This window comes from Bos mutus, chromosome 19, assembly GCF_027580195.1.
Source record: "Bos mutus isolate GX-2022 chromosome 19, NWIPB_WYAK_1.1, whole genome shotgun sequence".
NCBI lineage: Eukaryota > Metazoa > Chordata > Mammalia > Artiodactyla > Bovidae > Bos > Bos mutus.
In genome coordinates, this window is record NC_091635.1 from 22,398,266 (window position 1) to 22,418,641 (window position 20,376).

The window sequence follows — 20,376 nt, forward strand, 5'->3', positions numbered from 1 at the left end:
TGGAAGGGGACCCCTTCCTGCAACAGTTAGGACTCTGCGCTTCCACTGCAGCAGGCATGGGTTTGATCCCTGGCTAAGGAACTAAGATCCTGAAAGCCACATGGTGTAGCAAATTAAAAAAAAAAAATTATCCCCATGAAGAAGATAGTGATTGAATTTGATTTTTGCGGCTTGGCTCATTCCCCAAAGTTCAGGCTTTGGAGTCCTAAAGTCTTCTTTAGCATTTAACTAGTTCATTATTGGTGGAAGAGGCGGGACTGTCTCTCTACAAGTAAACAGACCTTTGTCATAAATCACTTTTATAATGAGAGAGAAGCTAGATCATGTTGCCGTGTTTCCCCATTTGCCAAATCTTCCTGGGTGATGCAGAATTTATTCCCATGTGGGCAGGGGTAGAAGTACATCTCTGAGTTCTTTCCATATTGGAACTCCTTGATCTCCACGTCACTGTGGAACACTGCCATTGTCACTGGGGCCATAGAGGTCTGCCACCTCTGCCATCCTACCCAGGCCAAGGCCAGTCCCCAGGTCCCCAGCCAGCCAGGCCTATTCGTATTCTTCAGGTGAGGAAACTGAGGTTCATGGGGCTTGGGTAACCTGCTCAAGTTTAGATAGCTAAAAGAGGTAGAACCAGAATTTAAACTAATCCATGCTGTGTCAGAGCCTGGGCCGTAAACCGCATATGTGCTGCTTCACTCTGCAAAAAGTTGTATTCCCGGTCTCACTTCCATGGAGGGAATCACTGTGAGGTGCAGAGAAATCATTATTCTAAACCAATACTCTTAATACTGTGGAAAGAATGGAATTGACTCAGGTCATGATTGTCTTGTTATTAATGATTTAAGGAATCAGAATAACTAATGCATTTATGCCTGTGTATGAGAAAGAGAAAGACATCTGGGAATGCAGGGCAAAAAGAGAACATTCATAACAATATGTGGGAATGGGCCCCCAGGGCATCTTCACTGTCTGTAAGCAAGAATGAAATATGAACCCTCCCACCTTTGACTCCAGAGTCAAACTACAAATCAAACAGCAGGATCATTTGGTGAAGGTAATTGCCTGTTGCACAAAAACTATACACAGATCATCTGTCTGCCTCAAGCTATAGAGTGTGGAAGGGAAAACTACCTCCTCAGTCTTCTGAATGATACCCTGATCACTGAGACAAGGAGAGAGAGGGTTTTTCCGGACACCTGCATTATTTGCTGACTGGGGAAGGAATCATTCCTCACATAGTCTGGTTCAACAACCATATAAAAAGGGCACTATTCTAATTCCTATTTTACAGGTGGGGAAAGAGAGACACAGGAATGTTAAATAACTTACCCAAGAATGCAAAACCAATAAGTAGTAGAGCTGGGCTGTGAATCCATCTTACTCTTACTCCGGAGCGCACATGCTTAACTACCATGCTATACCACGTAGAATATGATATCCTCAGAAATCACAGACTTCTCTGGCCCAATGAGACCTTAAGGATCACAACCCAACCCAAATTACATCAGTCATCTTTGTTCTATTCAATTATATTGCCTGCTTTTGATATCCCTGAATGTTCTGCTCTTGCCTCTGAACAATAACACTAATACCACTGATCTTGTCTCCATAAACTCCTCAATCCCATTTATTTTTACATTCTCTTACAATTCTCCTCTCGTCTCCACTTTGTTTCTTTCTTTTTCTCTTGTCTTCAAGTTTTAAGCTTCGTATAATAAAGGTAATAGGTATATTAAAGACTTTAGCAAAAATCAGGACTTTGCCTATAATAGTCCGTCCACTTGCCTTAACCCTGATAGTCTGTCAGGATAAAACTCTCTGAAGAAAGGATTATGTAGCTGAAGAGGTTCTACCTTCAGAGCAGGGATTTAGTTTCCATCTGTTTCTTGCTTTCACATCCTTTGATTCTCCAGAATGCTTACTGGAAGCCTGAGACTTGCATATGGTATCTTTGGTCTGTACTGTTGAAGATGATGATAGTAGACTGATTCAGCAATATCTCTCCTTCCTCCCTTCAACCTCTTCAAATTAGGGCTGAATGTAAATGTCATATAATCTGTGATTTCTATAATACTATGGTTGTAGTGCCTTTTGTATTAGGATAGGCTGGGTTGTGCTTAAGAAGAAAATGTCCTGGTGCATGCACTTAAACTGATCGTGAAACAGGAGGGAGGGAGGCAGGACACAACTTGGAAAGAATGACATCCGAGGGCAAAACATAAACTGATTACAATCAAATGGGTCCAAGATGGCAGACAAGTCAACTTCAACGAGAATTTGATCCTCAGTATATGCCCATTGTAACTCATCAGCAAGCTAAATGACACACCCAGAGGCACCATGACAGTTCTAAGGCTGACCATCAAAGACCAAAAAGTGGGCAGTACCCCAATTCCTAGAAAGCTCTGCCCCTTCCCCCAAATAGTTGAAATAATCCTCCCATTCATTACCCATGAAATAACCCAGCTCATAAAAGCTAACTACACCACATTTCAAGGCCAGTCACCCTCTGCAATGGCCCACACTCTTGTCTATGAAGTGTTTTGTTGTTGAGTTGCTAAATCGTGTCCAACTCTTTGTGACCCCATGGACTACAACACACCATGGTCCTCTGTCCTCTACTATCTCCTGGAGTTTGCTCAAATTCCTGTCAACTGAGTCGGTGATACTATCTAGCTACCTCTCCCACCCTTTTCTCCTTTTGCCTTCTTTGGACTATGTTTCTCTCTAAATAAATCCACTTCTTACCTATCACTTTCTCTCTCACTGATTTCTTTCTGTGATGAGACATCAAGAGTCTGAGCTTCATTAGGTTCTGAAACCAGGTGTGTGATCTCAGTTGGAAGACCATGGATTTTGGCCAGGTTTGAGTCCCAGCACATGGGTTCAAGTCCTAATCTGAGGTGAAAGGTTTCATTTCCATGGCTTAATATCTTAGTAGTTTTAGAGGCTATAACAAAAATACTGGGACTTCGCTAGCGGTCCAGTTATTAAGACTCCATGCTTCAAATGCAGGGGGCACATTCTATCCTTGGTTAGGGAACTAAGATCCCACGGGCCACACAGGGAGGGCAAAAAACAAACAAAAACCCCCCAAATACTATAGACTAGGTAGTTTAGAAACAACAAACATTGGGGAATTCCCTGATGATCTAGTAGTTAGGTCTCTGCATTTTCACAGCCAAGGGCCTGGGTTCTCCAGGAACTGAGATCCCACAAGCCATGGTGTGGCCAAATAAAGAAATGAACAAACAGCAAACATTTAGTTCTCATAGTTCTAGAGACAGGGAAGTCCAAGATCATGGTGCCAATAGACTTGGTGTCTAGTGAGAATTCTCTTCTTCACTGATTGCAGTCTTCTCACTGTAACCTCACAGGGTAGAAGCAAGCATGGGATCTTCCAAGATCTTTCCATAAGGACATTAATCCTATTCATGAGGGTGGCTATGCTGTGCTCTGCTTAGTCGCTTAGTCATTTCCAGCTCTTTGTGACTGAATGGACTGTAGCCCACCAGGCTCCTCTGTCCATGGGGATTCTCCAGGCAAGAATACTGGAGTGGGTTGCCATGCTCTTCTCCAGGGGAATCTTCCCAACCCAGGGACTGAACCCAGGTCTCCCATGTTGCAGGCAGATTCTTTACTGTCTGAGCCACCAGGGAAGCCCCATGAGGGTGGAGCCTTTCCCAAAGGTCTCACCTCCTGATACCATCATCCAGGGTCTAAGAATTTCAACATATGAATTTGGTTGTTCAAAGATGGGGATGGGACATAAATATATAGTTTATTGCACTGATCAAAATCAAACTTTTTCACTCACCTAAAACCTGCTGCAGGGCCATCATCTCTGTGATTACTTCGTCCCAACATGTAGCTCTGCCATCTTAATACAAAGCCTATGTGCAGCACAACAGAGCAGAGACAGCTGCAGAGTCAGGCAGTAGCCATTAAATGCTGGCTTGGCCTGGAAGTCACATCTGTCACTGTTCCTTCCAGTGCATTGACCAGAATTAGTCAAATGACCCTGCCTAACTCTGAGAGAACCCCATGAACAGTATGAAAAGGCAAAAAGATAGGACACGTTGAACTCCCCAGGTTGGTGGTTGCCCAATATGCTACTGGAGATTAGTGGAGAAATAACTCCAGAAAGAATGAAGAGACAGAGCCAAAGCAAAAACAACACCCAGTTGTGGATGTGACTGGTGATAGAAGCAAGGTCCAATGCTGTAAGGAGCAATATTGCACAGGAACCTGGAATGTTAGGTCCATGAATCAAGGCAAATTGGAAGTGGTCAAACAGGAGATGGCAAGAGTGAACGTCGACATTTTAGGAATCAATGAACTAAAATGGACTGGAATGGGTGAGTTTAACTCAGATGACCATCATATCTACTACTGTGGGCAAGAATCCCTAAGAAGAAATGGAGTAGCCATCATAGTAAACAAAAGAGTCCAGAATACAGTACTTGGATAAAATCTCAACAATGACAGAATGATCTCTGTTTGTTTCCAAGGCAAACCATTCAAAATCATGGTAATCCAAGTTTATGCCCCGACCAGTAATGGTGAAGAAGCTGAAGCTGAACGGTTTTATGAAGACCTACAAACCTTCTAGAACTAACACCAAAAAAAAAAAAAAAAGATGTCCTTTTCATTATAGGGGACTGGTATGCAAAATTAGGAAGTCAAGAAACACCTGGAGTAATAGGCAAATTTGGCCTTGGAGTACGGAATGAAGCAAGGCAAAAGCTAATAGAGTTTTGCCAAGAGAATGCACTGGTCATAGCAAACACCCTCTTCCAATAACACAAGACAAGACTCTATACCCATGTATAGACATGTATAGACCATGACATCACCAGATGGTCAATACTGAAATCAGATTAATTATATTCTTTGCAGCCAAAGATGGAGAAGCTGTATATAGTCAGCAAAAACAAGATGGGGAGCTGGCTGTGGCTCAAATCATGAACTCTTTATTGCCACATTCAGACTTAAATTGAAGAAAGTAGGGAAAACCACTAGACCATTCAAGTATGACCTAAATCAAATCCCTTACGATTATACAATTGAAGTGAGAAATAGATTTAAAGGACTAAATCTGATAGACAGAGTGCTTGATGAACTATGGATAGAGGTTTATGACATTGTACAGGAGACAGGGACAAGACCATCCCCAAGAAAAAGAAATGCAAAAAAATCAAAATGGTTGTCTGAGGGGGCCTTACAAATAGCTGTGGAAAAAAAGAAGTGAAAAGCAAAGGAGAAAAGGAAAGATATACCTATTTGAATGCAGAGTTCCAAAGAATAGCAAGGAGAGATAAGAAAGCCTTCCTCAGCAATTAGTGCAAAGAAATAGAGGAAAACAATAGAATGGGAAAGACTAGAGATCTCTTCAAGAAAATTAGAGATACTAAGGGAACATTTCATGCAAAGATGGGCACAATAAAGGACAGAAATGGTATGGACCTAACAGAAGCAGAAGATATTAAGAAGGGTGGCAAGAATATACAGAAGAATTATTCAAAAAACATCTTCACAACCCAGATAATCATGGTGGTGTGATCACTCACCTAGAGCCAGACATCCTGGAATGTGAAGTAAAGTGGGCCTTAGGAAGCATCACTACAAACAAAGATAGTGGAGGTGATGGAATTTCAGTTGAGCTATTTCAAATCCTAAAAGATGATGCTGTGAAACTGCTACACTCAACATGCCAGTGAATTTGGAAAATGCAGCAGTGGCCACAGGACTGGAAAAGGTCAGTTTTCATTCCAATCCCAAAGAAAGGCAATGCCAAAGAATGCTCAAACTATCGCACAATTGCATTCATCCCACACGCTAGCAGAGTAATGCTCAAAATTCTCCAAGCTAGATAGCTTCAACAATACGTGAACCGTGAACTTCCAGATGTTCAAACTGGTTTTAGAAAAGGCAGAGTAACCAGAGATCAAATTGCTAACATCTGCTGGATCATCAAAAAAGCAAGAGAGTTCCAGAAAAACATCTACTTCTGCTTTATTGACTATGCCAAGCCTTTGACTATGTAGATCACCACAAACAGTGGAAAATTCTTCAAGAGATGGGAATACCAGATCACCTGATCTGCCTATTGAGAAATCTATATGCAGGTCAGGAAGCAACAGTTAGAACCAGACATGGAACAACAGACTGGTTCCAAATAGGAAAAGGAGTACATCAAGGCTGTATATTGTCACCCTGCTTATTTAACTTATATCCAGAGTACATCATGAGAAATGCTGGGCTGGATGAAGCACAAGCTGGAATCAAGATTGCCAGGAGAAATATCAATAACTTCAGATATGCAGAGGACACCACCCTTATGGCAGAAAGGGAAGAAGAACTAAAGAGCCTCCTGATGAAAGTGAAAGAGGGGAGTGAAAAAGTTGGCTTAAAGCTCAACATTCCGAAAACAAAGATCATGACATCTGATCCCATCACTTCATGGCAAATAGATGGGGAAACAGTGGAGACAGTGGCTGACTTTATTTTTGGGGGCTCCAAAATCACAGCAGATGGTGACTGCGGCCATGAAATTAAAAGACGGTTACTCCTTGGAAGAAAAGTTATGACCCACCTAGTGTGAGTGAGTGAAATCACTCAGTCATGTCCGACTCTTTGCTATCCCTTGGACTGTAGCCCATAAGTCTCTCCTCTGTCCATGGATTCTCCAGGCAAGAATAGTGGAGTGGGTTGCCATTCCCTTCTCCAGACCAACCTAGACAGTATATTAAAAAGCAGAGACATTACTTTGCCAACAAAGATATAGTCAAGGCTATGGTTTTTCCAGTAGTCATGTATGGATGTGAGAGTTGGACTATAAAGAAAGCTGAGTGCCGAAGAATTGATGCTTTTGAACTGTGGTGTTGGAGAAAACTCTTGAGATTCCCTTGGACTTCAAGGATGTCCAACCAGTCCATCCTAAAGGACATCAGTCCTGAATATTCATTGGAAGGATGATGTTGAAGCTGAAACTCCAATACTTTGGCCGCCTGATGTGAAGAACTGACTCATTTGAAAACTTTTGAACTGTGCTCTTGAGGTTCCCTTGGACTTCAAGGATGTCCAACCAGTCCATCCTAAAGGACATCAGTCCTGAATATTCATTGGAAGGACTGATGTTGAAGCTGAAACTCCAATACTTTGGCCACCTGATGTGAAGAACTGACTCATTTGAAAAGACCCTGATGCTGGGAAAGATTGAAGCAGGAGGAGAAGGGGAAGACAGAGGATGAGATGGTTGGATGGCATCACTGAATCCATGGACATGTGTTTGAGTAAACTCAGCGAGTTGGTTATGGACAGGGAGCCCTGGCATGCTATAGTCCATGGGGTCACAGAGTCGGACATGACTGAGTGACTGAACGGAACTGAACTCTAAGGGATATAGGAAAAGGAGGATCACAGGGCATTCTGTGAGCTGGAGATAGCTTTGCCTTCTTATTATTGTATCGTATATGCAATCTTGTCTCTTTCCCAGTCTAGTCACAGCCCATTCACTTGTACCTTCTACCTTTAAATCCACTAATTATAGTTTAATCCAATTCTGTCTTTTGGAGTGTTTTATCTTCTTCCAGATGACCCTGTCTTTGATCTTTTACTCACAGATGCAGTTTTCCCCCGCTCATTCCCATCCCTGCTTTTGCATCTAGCCTTTTCCAGGATCTACCCAGCTGAGAGTCATCTGAAAAGACCCCTCTATTTTTTGCAATTAAAATTGAAGATACTAAGAAAAAGGAACAGTTTCTGAAGTGGAGAGAATAAAGGGAGAGGGGGAAAAACTGAAGGAGAAAAAACAGGTTGAATAAATCTTCTGGAGGCCAAGGTTCAGGAACAACTCTGGTTCACTCTTTCCCTAGGACAGTTTAGTACAGGTCAAACAAAAAGACCTCTGGTAAAGAACCATAATGGTCTCTGCTCTCTGGGTTTTCCTCTTCCACAGTTTAATCATGTTCTGATCGGAATGAGCATTAGTGTCATGCTTTTGTTTTTAATATCATTCCTCAAGAGCAATTTTTAAGGAAATTTTAAAAATCTAATCCTACCAACCTAAAAATTATTGTTCTATGCATACTTCTTTCCAATTGTTATTTTTGTTCAGTCACTCAGTCATGTCCAACTCTTTGCAACCCCATGGACTGCAGCACACCAGGCTTCTCTGTACTTCATTCTCTCCTGGAGTTTGTTCAGACTCATGTCCATTGAGTCAATGACGCCATCCAACCATCTTTCCTCTGCTGTCCTCTTCTCCTACCCTCAATCTTTTCCAGTGTCAGAGTCTTTTACAGTGAGTTGGCTCTTCATATCAGGTGACCTAAGGATTGGAGCTTCAGCTTCAACATCAGTCCTTCCAATGAATATTCAGAGTTGATTTCCTTTAGGATTGACTGGTTTGATTGCCTTGCAGTCCAAGGGACTCTCAAGAGTCTTCTCCAGCACCACAGTTCAAAAGCATCAATTGTTTGAGCATAGTGTCACACTTTTCTCATCAATTCTTACATCTGTACAAGACTACTGGAAAAACCATAGCTTTGACTATACAGACCTTTGTCAGCAAAGTGATGTCCCTGCTTTTTAATACGCTATTTAGGTTTGTCATAGCTTTTCTTGCAAGGAGCAAACGTCTTTTAATTTCACGGCTGCAGTCACTGTCTTCAGTGTAGGGACATCACTGTCTAATTGTAGAGCTGGAAAAAAATGTCTTTTCCTCTACCCATCTTAGGATCTCCAGATGGAACCCACTAATAAGTTAGACTGGCCAAAGACAGATTAACGAAAGAAAACCAGATGTGTTGCACATGCATCTAGCAAGGACCCAGTGATGATGAGCTATGCAAAGGGGTAAATGAAGGAGAAGAAATCTGGGGCTTCTGGGCAAAGGAGGCAAGTTATGGGAAGGCGTAAGAATAGCGCAATGAACAAGGGTTGTTTAGTAAGGTCTGTTAGGCAAATTTAAGTGGATACCTTCTCTTTTAATAAGAATTGTTAAGGGAATGGTCCAGTGGTTAGGGCTCTGCCCTAAGGACCCAGAAACTAAGAAAATCCACCAAGGTTTATAGCATGGCCAAAAAAAAAACCTGGTTAGGAAGAGGGAGATACACAGTTGGAAATTTCCTTTACAAAAGGAAAATTTATGCTCTGTTTCAAGCTTTTCCTGAGACTGTTGGTAATCCATATGCCAAAGAGGAATATTTTGGAGTGGCATATTCTGGTGTTTGTTTATTTTATATGCTTGTGATTATGCCAAACATAACTAGCAAATGAGTATTTCTGTTTAAAAGAAGGATGTATCCCTGAGAAGAGAACAACACAGTCATTTATATTTTAGTAAGAATTAGCTTGAAGAGCCTTTTTTTTTTTTTTTATGAACTGGTTGGGATTAAGACACTAAAAGTTCTTGACAGAAGGAGCAACAGGGGAGCTGGTGGGTGTGTGTAAAAGACTTTGGGTAGCCCATGGCAGCAAGCAGTCACTGGATCTTGGGGAATGGAGGGCCAACAGGTAGATTATTAGAATTAAAAAAAGAAGCAGAAAAGGGGAGTGGCTGGCTCCAAAAGAAACTTTGCCAGCCTAATGGTTTTAGGATCACAAATCTAGTGAATAGATTCTTGAAACTCATCTATTCCAACTACCATTTTGTGTTTCCCTTCACCATATCCTTGCCATTTGCTGCCAAAACTGGGCTTGAAAAACTCCAGTTCTGGGCACTCTACTATTTCCCAAGATCTCCCCAACTATTTTGGACAACTCTCTCTCATTAAAAAAGAAAAAATCTTTTTAAAATTTTAGCTTTATTAAGTTTTTAAAATAAAGACCTTTGCTTTTAAATATTTAAAGATTCGCTTATTTGGCGGCATCAGGCTTCAGTTGCCGCGCATGTTGCATCGTGCAGGACCCTTCGTTGCGGTGCAGGGACTCATTAGCTGTGGTGCAGAGGTGCACTAGCTTCCTGGGGGCTCCAGGCTTGCAGGCTGCAGTAGTTGCAGGATTAGTTGCTTGGCAGCTTCAGGGATTGCATCTGCATCCCCTGCGCTGAAAGGCAGATTCTTAAACCCTGGACCACCAGGTAAGTCCTCTAAAATAAAGATCTCTTGAGAAAAAAAATGCACCTCCTGTAGCTTTGGTTATAATCTGCCCTCTAGTTGTCACCCTACACGACCTGCTATTTCAAGACAGCTCTAAAATCTCCTCAGAGGCCCTCTTAAATAGGGTAATCATGTCAACGCTTTAAGTCTCATTTCCAACCAGGCCACTTCCCCAGAATATATCTGGCCTTTGTAGTTTTCAAGTGATAATGTCATTCTGCAGAACCCTGAAGAAGAAAATGCAAAATCCTTCTGAGAGAAAGCCATGTTGGGTGTGATTTTGAAACAGTGACTTGTAGTAAGAAGAGATGCCCATAGGAAAGGGAAGTGGGCTTGACTCCTTGCTAGTAATTCTACATCAATTAATAATGTTAGCTTACAATTATTAAACGTTTATGTGCCAAGCACTATTCTAAGCACTTTATGTGTATTGTCTCATCAAATCCTCACAATAACCTTATGAGATGGGTCCTCTTATTCTTAACCTCATTTTACAGATGAGGAAAGTGAGGTACAAAGAGTAACTTGCCCAAGAAGTCACAGCTAGTAAGTGACAGAAACACAATTCAGACCCAGCAGCTAATTCCAGACCCCTTGTACTCTCTCAGTCAGTGCTGTTTATTGCTTCATGCTTGACCAAGATTTTGAATTTTAATATTTTTACAAAGCAGCAAAGAATACATTTCTCTGAGTCTTGATTTCTGCTAATTTGATAGTGAACAACAGAATGTTATTCCCTTATACGCAACATATACATCAGAACAGGATATCAGCCCAGGATACTTCCTCCTTTCAGACCATAGGTCTTGTATCTAACATATGATATTATGTGGCTTTTGATCTAGGAATTTGAAAAACGGGAGGTCGAATGGGTCACTGAGCTAACAGTCCAGAGCTCTAGATACTAATTCCAATATAGCCATGACTTTGCCTAATTCCTCAATTGTAAAATGAGGGAATTGGATTCCATTCTACTCTAAGGGACATCCTGTGTTAAAATCTCATGTCCAAAGGAATGATTTTCTCACCAGGAATTTCCAGCACTGTGGCAGAAGGAAAGACTCTCTGGTGCCCCTTGAGTCATAGATACTAAATTGAAGTGAACAAATGAGCATCTGTTGACTGTTTCTGACGTGTAAACCTGTCAACTGGAAATAGTTACTATGCTTAGGTTTTCAAATGGCTCTGTTGCCTCTACTAAAAATAAGCCACTGGTATTAGGGCTGAGTCATCTTCATACATGAATATGTGGAAGAAAAAAGTGACAAAGGTTATAAAGGAACTCTGGGTTATTTCCCTTCCAGCCAGACACCACACCTTGTTCCCAACCAGCCCCACTTTTTCTGTTTTATTTCAGATAAGCTGTATACTTTAAATAGAGAACATATTCAACAGTATGCTGTATTTTAGTTTGTTCATATCCTGTTCACTGCTTGTAGATTAGGCTTTTCCTTTAGAGTTGGGTTATGTACTTTTCTGAGGAGTAGAGGTTGATGTTAACAGCATTTGCAACTATGCTTTACTGTATACAAAGTGATTATACATACATAGTTTCTCTTGAATAGTCAGCCACCCCCTGGTGATGTGGCAACTTGAGGATAGGTATCAAGCATCCTCTCCAGGTAGTAAAATCTTATGGGACAGGACACAATCTGGGCAAAATGGTGAAGGAATTTTGCCTTGTTTTAAGGCAGTCTTTCTCTTTAGGCTTTGGGGATTATCTCTCACCTTCTAGGATCTCCATTCCCTCTGTGCCTGTGGCTGGGGCCCTTACTCTGCTTTCTACTCAAAGCTGCGCTCTGTTAGCCTTATATTCCTAGCTGTAAAATGGGAAGAAAGTTGGAGGAGTAAAACACTGAAGTTCTTTCTTAATCTAACTTCTTTTTCCAAGTGTGCCTTTCTAAGAAGCAATAAAAAAACTCCAAAATTATATCAGGCTTCTTTCTCTTACCCAATGAAATTCCCATTCCCTCAGGGTTGCTGATTTCCACTAGCTATTTGGTAGAAAACTGTTGACTAAGCGAAATATAAAGGGTGAATATTGAATCATGAGTTTCCTAGGAGTATTGTCCACAAAGAAGACTTAACTACATTCATAAATTAATGACTTCGAATGATTTGTCCAGCTACTGATGCCCAGCAGTGCCCTGCGGAACGCCTGGGCATGGAGGTCTTTTGCCCCCCATTTCTTTTAGGTGAGACTCCAGCCTCCACAACCTGCGTTCCAAAGGGCAGAACAGTTACTAATCAAAGGAGGAGCAGCCAGGATACCACGTGAAGCAAGATTAAAGGTGCCGGAGAGGCTCATCCAGACTAGGAGACTGGACCATCTAAGACCCTGCACACATCCTAATCTTGTCAACAACACTACCCTTTTGAAACTTGGCAGAAGAAAAAAGAATACAAGACTGTTACTGCCTTGATTCTTATCAGATAGTCCTGACTGACTATATAGCCTCTTGCTACTCACCAGGGAGAGGGGCACAGTTCCTGAGGTGCTAACCTACTGCGTTTCCCCTTTGTCTGGCAAAGTAATAAAGCCACTCTTTCCTTCTCCCCCAAAACTCTTATCTCTGTATTTCTGTTTGGCATTGGTGCACAGACAGCCAATTTTGGCAACACTGCCCTCTTTCTTTGAGATCCAGTCCAGAAGCACCTAAAACTAAAAATATTCAAAATGGACTTACTATTTTATTTTAAAAAGCTACTTTGTTGGTAGCTACTCACCTGAGTCTGCCTTCTCTCCCCTGGACAGTATACTATTGAAACAGGAGGGAAGGGGTCAGGGCACAACATTTGAAAGTCTGGGGACACAACATAAACTGACTAGAACCAAATAAGTCCAAGATGGCAGATGAGTCAGCTTCCACTAGACCCTGATTCTCAGTATATACTCATTATATACTGAGTTACTGAGTGCTCAGTAATACATCAGGAAACTAAATAACACACCCACCGGTGCCGTGACAGTTCTGAGATCGACCATAAAGACCAAAAAGTGTGTAGTGGCCCAATTCCTGGGAATCTCTACCCCTTCTCCAAAATAGTTGGAATAATCCTCCCAGTCATTAACCTATCAAATTGCTAATGCTAATGCTAAGTCGCTTCAGTCGTGTCTGACTCTGTGCAACCCCAAAGACGGCAGCCCACCAGGCTCCCCCGTCCCTGGGATTCTCCAGGCAAAAACACTAGAGTGGGTTGCCATTTCCTTCTCCAATGCATGAAAGAGAAAAGTGAAAGTGAAGTCGCTCAGTCGTGTCCAACTCCTAGCGACCCCATGGACTACAGCCTACCAGGCGCCTCTGTCCATGGATTTTCCAGGCAAGAGTACTGGAGTGGGGTGCCATTGCCTTCTCCGACCTATCAAATTACCCACCCCATAAAAACTAACCATGCTATATTTCGGGGCCACTCTTGCCTTCTCCAATGGCCCACACTTTGTGGAGTGTTTTTCTCTCAATAAATCCACTTCTTACCTATTATTTTGTCTCTCACTGAATTCTTTCTGTGCTGAGACATAAAGACTCTAAGTCTCAGTAAGTCCAGACAGCACAAGTGTGACCTCAGTTCAAGACTGTGGCTTTGGGCTGGGTTTCAGTCCTGGCCTCATAGGTTCGGGTCCCAGTCTGAGGTACACAGTTTCACTATGTCTTAATAAATCCTTGCCTTGCTTTCTTGAGGGGGAAAAACAAAGCAAAACAAAACTACTTTCCTTCCTGAATTAACTCTTTTTTTGGCTGCACAAGGTGGCTTGTGGGATATTGATTCCTGTCCAGAGACGGAGCTGGGGCCCCTGGCAGTAAAGGCTCCGTGCCCTAACCACTGGACCACCAGGGAATTCCCCTGAATTAACTCTCTTGATTGGTGGTGCTATCATTTACCCATGTGTCCAAACCAGAAACCTGTGGGTCTCTTACTGTTATCCTCTAAAACTACCAAGTTCTGTCCATTGGATTTCTCAAATATTTTTCACATCCATAACATTGTCATTACCTTAACATAAAGGATGGGGAGGCAGGTAGGGAGATTAGGCAGATACAAATGGAATGCAAAAAGCAAGATCTAAGTAAGACTGAAACCATTCACTTCAGTTTGGGACTTGAACCCTTGTGGCTGGGACTTGAACTTGGCCAAAACCCTGCTTGGGATTTGAACTCACAAGGCTGGGACTCGAAACTAGCCAAAATCACCAGTCTTCCAACTGAGATCAGACTCTTGTTTTCAGGACTTAATGAAGCTCAGGTTCTTGATGTCTCATAATAGAAAGAATTCAGTGAGAGACAAAGTGATAGGTAAGAAGTGGATTTATTTAGAGAGAAACACACTCCACAGACAAAGTGTGGGCCATCACAAACGGTTGAGTGCATCCTCAAAATGTGGTGTGGTTAGCTTTTATGGGCTGGGTAATTTCATAAGCTAATGAGTGGGAGGGTTATTCCAACTATTTGGGGCAATGGGCAGAGATTTCCATGAATTGGGCTACTGCCCACTTTTTGGTCTTTGATGGTTAGCCTTGGAACTGTCATGGTTCCTCTGGGTGTGTCATTTAGCTTGCTGATGTGTTACAATGAGCATAGACTGAATATTAAGGTCTAGTTGAAATTGATTTGTCTGCCATCTTGGACCTACTTGATTCTAGTCCGTTTATGTTTTGTCCTCGGGCTATGTCATTCTTTCCAAGTTGTGCCCTGCTCCCTTCCCTCTGTTTCATACACCAAGTACATGCAGCAAGACATTAGTCTGGCAAGCCAGACAAACTTCTTGACTCCGACCAATAGCACTTTACCTCCACCACCACTTTTTAACATATTAGTAGCCTAGCCTGCAGGGCTCCCAAAATGTAGAGAGAGTACCTCTGCTCACTATTAAGATTTAACTTGAAGTTGAAATGGAGAAAGAATATATGGGAAAAGGCCTTACTTTTCACACTGAAAAATTCGTAGGATGGAGGCATTGAGCACAGGAATAAAGAGAATAAAACTATCAGATATGCATCGACATTTTTGGAAGTCCAAGCTTTGTCCCAGGGAGTAGACGTGTAGAATAAATGAAAATAACATTCAGGGCTCTATCCTTCTCTTATCTGGGGCTCAGGATGATGCCACCTTGAAGACCACACCATATCAAGCTAGCAACAAGTACATCAAGTTGTCTACGTTGTAGATTTGGGTAGTGGGAAGCTTAGTGGTTTAGCTTTCTTAGCCTGGGAACTTGGGGTGGGGCTGGGCAGTAGAGCAGGTAGCTCTGAGGTAAGCACCACAGGGAAGACTACCATCACTGCCAGACCTCAGAGACATCTCAGCAACATCAGAGTCAAAGAAGCTCGAGTTACATAGGGAGTGATATCAAAAGAATGGACTCTGAGTTCTCGTAGCTCAAAACTCAACTTTTTTGGCTGCATCACACTGCATGCGGGATCTTAGTGCGTCAACCAGGCATGGAACCTACACTGCCTGCAGTGGAAGGGCAGAGTCTTAACCACTGGACCACCAGGAAGTCCCTCAAAACTTCAACGTTGAAGGCCAGCTGGATATCTAGAGACTAGGCAAGTGAGTAACAGTGCTTAGAGACTGGAAGACAATGAATGATGTTCACTTCATGGGTCCAAAGACCCCATTCACCTTTATCTACCTTTATCAAGTGGCCAAAGAAAGAGTTCTCTCCCATAATCTAAATACTCTAAAGGGGAAGACCAAGAAAGGGAGAGGTTAGCTGAAAAGACTCATCATTTTTATCGGAGAGACTGCACATGACCTAAAGGAACTGTTTCAATAATCCATTTAGACTGAGCTTTCCTTTGAACTTGGTCTGTTCTACCAGTGAGATTTCAGGAAGTAGGCCAGATCAGGTTTAGACAAAACAAATAAATCATTTTTCTCTGCTTATCTGAATCTGTGAGTTAACCCCCAATCCAAACCTCTGCTGAGATTACCTTCCCCTTGGCAAAATCCTCCAGGAGGCCTTCACCGAAATAACCTCCAAACAGAGGTTAACTATTCTTTTCTCTTTATCATCGCACTTTATACATATTTAGATTGTTGCACTTGCATAGGATTTAACGCTTCTAATGCTTCTGAGGCCTGCCTCCTTCACTAGTTGCTTGTCTTGGGGGAAAATATGCCTGATTCATCCTGATCTTGGCCTAGCACCTTCAACTTGGGCTTCATACAGGACTAGTATCTAACAAGCAACAAATCTGGTTAAATTGCCGAGTTCTTAAAGATGGTGAATTATAGGTATGATGTTTTGGCTCATTGAGACCTTCTCCCAAAATATATACATGAACAAACTGGTATTCAGAAAAATTAGATGGTCTTCTTCTCATCTCCATTCCTTTCCCAGCATGACTGTTAAGTTAAAAAATGTGTCAAAATTCATTTCTAATCTAGAATGGACTAACAGTGTTATCCCAGTGAAATCTCTTTTAACTCGTTTGGAAATGGGCTCTGTTTCTCTGATGTTTCCTAAAATTCTAATGTATACCTTTCTTATCTGTTTACTTAGGAGAATCAAGTGAGGGAGTGGGGGAGGGAGAAATTCAAGTTTCTGGCTTGTGAGTCTCACTGGATGCTTACTTGCTCCAGACAAAGCAAGTTCCCTTGCACGCGACTCTTCTCCTACATGGACAATGATTTCCTGTATTACCTTACAGATTGTTGAATATTAACCATGTGATATCTTGAAAGTGGGATTTGTTGAGTGGCTTTACATTTCTTTGTGCTTTTCTGTATTTAGCAAATTTTCTATAGTGAGTATATATTTTGTCTGTAATTGGGGGAAAAAACCCAACTAACCCACTGTTTTGAAAACATGTCTTTTATTCCTATAGTGAACTTCAGCTATAAAAAGTATACTGAGAGGTGGGCAATGGGCCTCCTCTTCCACCAACCCAAGTCAGAAGGAGGTGGAGAGAAAATAGACCTAAATACAAATATGACTAACATAACTTGGTCCCATTTAAAACAGTCTCATATAATGGGATTCTTGCTTCAGCCATATGTTCAGCCTTCTCATTTTAGAGGGAATTTCTGGCAGTCCAATGTTCTAGGTGGGGAGTGAGGGATAGAGGAGGGTACTACAAGGGAATAGGCCTTCTTGCAACTTCAACCTGGATAGATTTAGCCATCTAATCCTGACACCTTAAAAGCCTATCAGGGGATTTTCCTGGTGGTCCAGAGGTTAAGACTGTACTCCCAAAGCAGGGGGCCTGGGTTCCATCTCTGATCAGGGAGCTAGATCCCAGTGCAGCCAAATAAAATAATAATAATAATAATAATAAATAAATAAAAGGCTTTCAAAGGGAAAACTGAGGCCTCAGAAAAATTCTCTGGCACTTTTCAACAGCCTGAATTCCACAGTTGGACTGCCTCACTGAGCACGTTCTAGTTTATAAGGGGTGATAAATCATGTATCATTTCACACTACCATAGGTAGAGGGTCTTGTGCGCTAGGAGCCCTCTTTTCTTTTCTTCTTTCAGGGACCCACTCTCCCCATGTGGGAAAATGTAGTTTGTGAAACCAGAGAAATTGATTCACATAGAAGTAACTGTAAAAGTTCCTGAAGGCCAGACAAACAACAAGACTAGCAATTTCAGTCTTCCAGTGATTGCAGTAATTAAGCTTCGGAAGAAACTCCTCCCTTCCTTCCCCAGTCAACCCCGCGCCCTCTCTGCTGCTCCCACTACTGTCCTCACTATTTGTGCAAGGCCAAAGAATTCCAAAAATGGAATTTCCTTCCTTTTAGGAACCAAAAGTAAACATTTGCTCTAAATCCACAACATAACCCGTTTTCCTGAATGACTAGTGGTTTTTAACAATAATCTTAGCCTGTGGCGTTAGAGGTGGGAGCTGGGAATTTTTCCAGGTAGTTGAGTATAGAAAATAGTATTATCACTTACAAAATTAGGAGTTGACTAAAGGGACTCAGTCTCAAGGCCCTCTCTCCTGTCTTTCATTCCCACCTACAAACCAGAATCATAGGACTTAACTGCAAGAAATCTTTATAGTTTCTGTAATACACCTCTTCATCATACAGATGAAGAAGTTGAGGCTCACAGTTCTTAACCGTCCTTATCACAGCCACTGGCACCCAGTAGGCACTCCGTGACTATTAGCTTTGTGTGTGTGTGTTTAAGTGTTTATTTACATGACTGCACCAGGGATCTTTCACTGTGGTGTGCTGACTCTCTAGTTGTGGCAAGCGGGCTCAGTAGCTACAGCAGGTGGTCTTACTTTCTGTATAGAGCGTGGAATCTTAGTTCCCTCAACAGGGATTGAACTCTGCATCCCCTGCACTTCCAGGTGGATTCCTTTTTTTTTTTTAATCACCAAAATGGTTTTATTTCGGACACTGACAACATGTGCAACAATGCAACTGTATCATTACTTTGTTTGGTTTCCTTAAGTATTACTTAAGTATGCATTGAAAATACATGTTTACATTTAAGAAATGTAACACATTAAAGTCCTCTGTAAACAGAAGTCCTTCTCAATATATTTTCCTGCTTTGTTTCATACATAAATAACATAATCTACAAAGTTGTAAATAAAACTATTAACTCCTATGACCTAAAAGTATATACAAATTTTGGAGCTTGACAAGAGTGTTTTCTTTCTGATTTTATATAAGTAACAACATGCAGTATTTGCAATGTTTTTGATTCATATAGATGACTTATAATCAAAACCTTTATTGTCTCCCAAACTTTTCTCCCTATAACAAACGTTCAGTGTACTTGGTAAAGATGCCACCATTCAAAAGTCAATGTGGTCAAAAGACTAGATTTTTAAAATAGAACAGAAGGTTGCCATTAAATATTATTAAGCCTTATTAAAATCACTTTAATTTATTTGAAGAACAAAATATGCTACCAAAGAGTATATGCTTGTACTATCATTTAACTGGAAAGCTAACACAATCTTAAAAAATCAGATTCAATTTGTAGTAGTCTTGGGAAAAAATAGTTCATGGAGATTCTGTTAGAGGAACAGAAACCATATTATCCTAAGTTTTCTAAATTTTATTTTGAACCATCATTTCAATTAGTTAAAACTTACGGGGTAAAAATGACACACAAAAATGATCTAAGAAAGGCATATTCAGAATTCCTGATGCAGAAAATATGATTATTTTTTGTTTAATGACTGGAAATCTTTATTCCTTCAGAAAATAGTAACAGTATTTATTGAATGTCACCACCTGTTTGGTGATTTACTAGATAACCACTCAAGGTATTTTATTAAGCACTCAAATTATTTTTATTTAACAAAAGTAAAAAGACTTTTCATGTTGGAATTGTTTCATTATGAATTAAAAACTTAGAGAAACATTCTCAATTAATATCTTCCCTAAATTTAAATGAATCAAATGACAAATAATACCAAGCTAAGCACTGTCATTACCTTTAAAAATCTAAGTTTTCTAAAAGTTTTGCTTTTTAATCAATATTAATATGATCTGGGTCACACTATTAACTGCCACTCAAACTGTATGTTAAAAAAAAAGAAATATTCTTTGTTAAGAGCAGATTAACAACATGTTTTCCATGTTCTTAAAAAAACAAGATTCTGATATGCATAATGAATCTAAATCAAAAATCCACACATGGTGGTGGAAATTGTCAACTTTCAGCCTAATACAACATAAATCCACAGTAATTTTGCATAAACAATTCAAAATTTAAGTTTATAATGGAAATGTCAACAAGTCTTAACCACAACATTAACTGCTGATGGGTTCCACTATAGTTCACCCAGGCACAGCAGATGTGCACATCTGATGGACAGACTGCTTAGAAAATTAAAGCTATCAGAGCTATAAATTAGGAATACATAAATATGAACACAGCAATGCCAAAGCATTAGAGTGGTTAAAGAAAAAAAAAATGTGATGTAAACACAACTGATAGTTTTCTCTGTAAGCCACTTCCCACTGATTTAGAAAGCCATGGCTTTATAATTCTTTTAAAAAGGACAATGTTTCCACATTGCTACATGCAGTGATTTCATTGTTATGTTCTTGACTACAATGCAATCTTCAATCTTCCTACACAGCTTGACATAGCCCATCAAGATTTCTTCAGAAAGTCAGCTTGTCATATTTTCAGCAGCCTTTAAGGCTTCTGTGGCCTTGTGAAGTTCCTTAATAACTGATGATAAAGCTTCTGAGTTAATTCCTTGTTCACAAAGCCGCACACATATAGACAGAGTTTCCATATCTAATTTAGTATTCAAAATTCTTGAAATCTCAAGTAGGACGCATTTAGATTCGCTG

General features: G+C 40.9%; 1 pseudogene; it reads right to left on the bottom strand.

The window, feature by feature from the left end:
* Nucleotides 1-217: 217 nt before the first annotated feature.
* LOC102276141 (diphthamide biosynthesis protein 3 pseudogene) lies at nt 218-464 on the bottom strand (annotated as a pseudogene).
* Between the last annotated feature and the right edge of the window lie 19,912 nt (nt 465-20,376).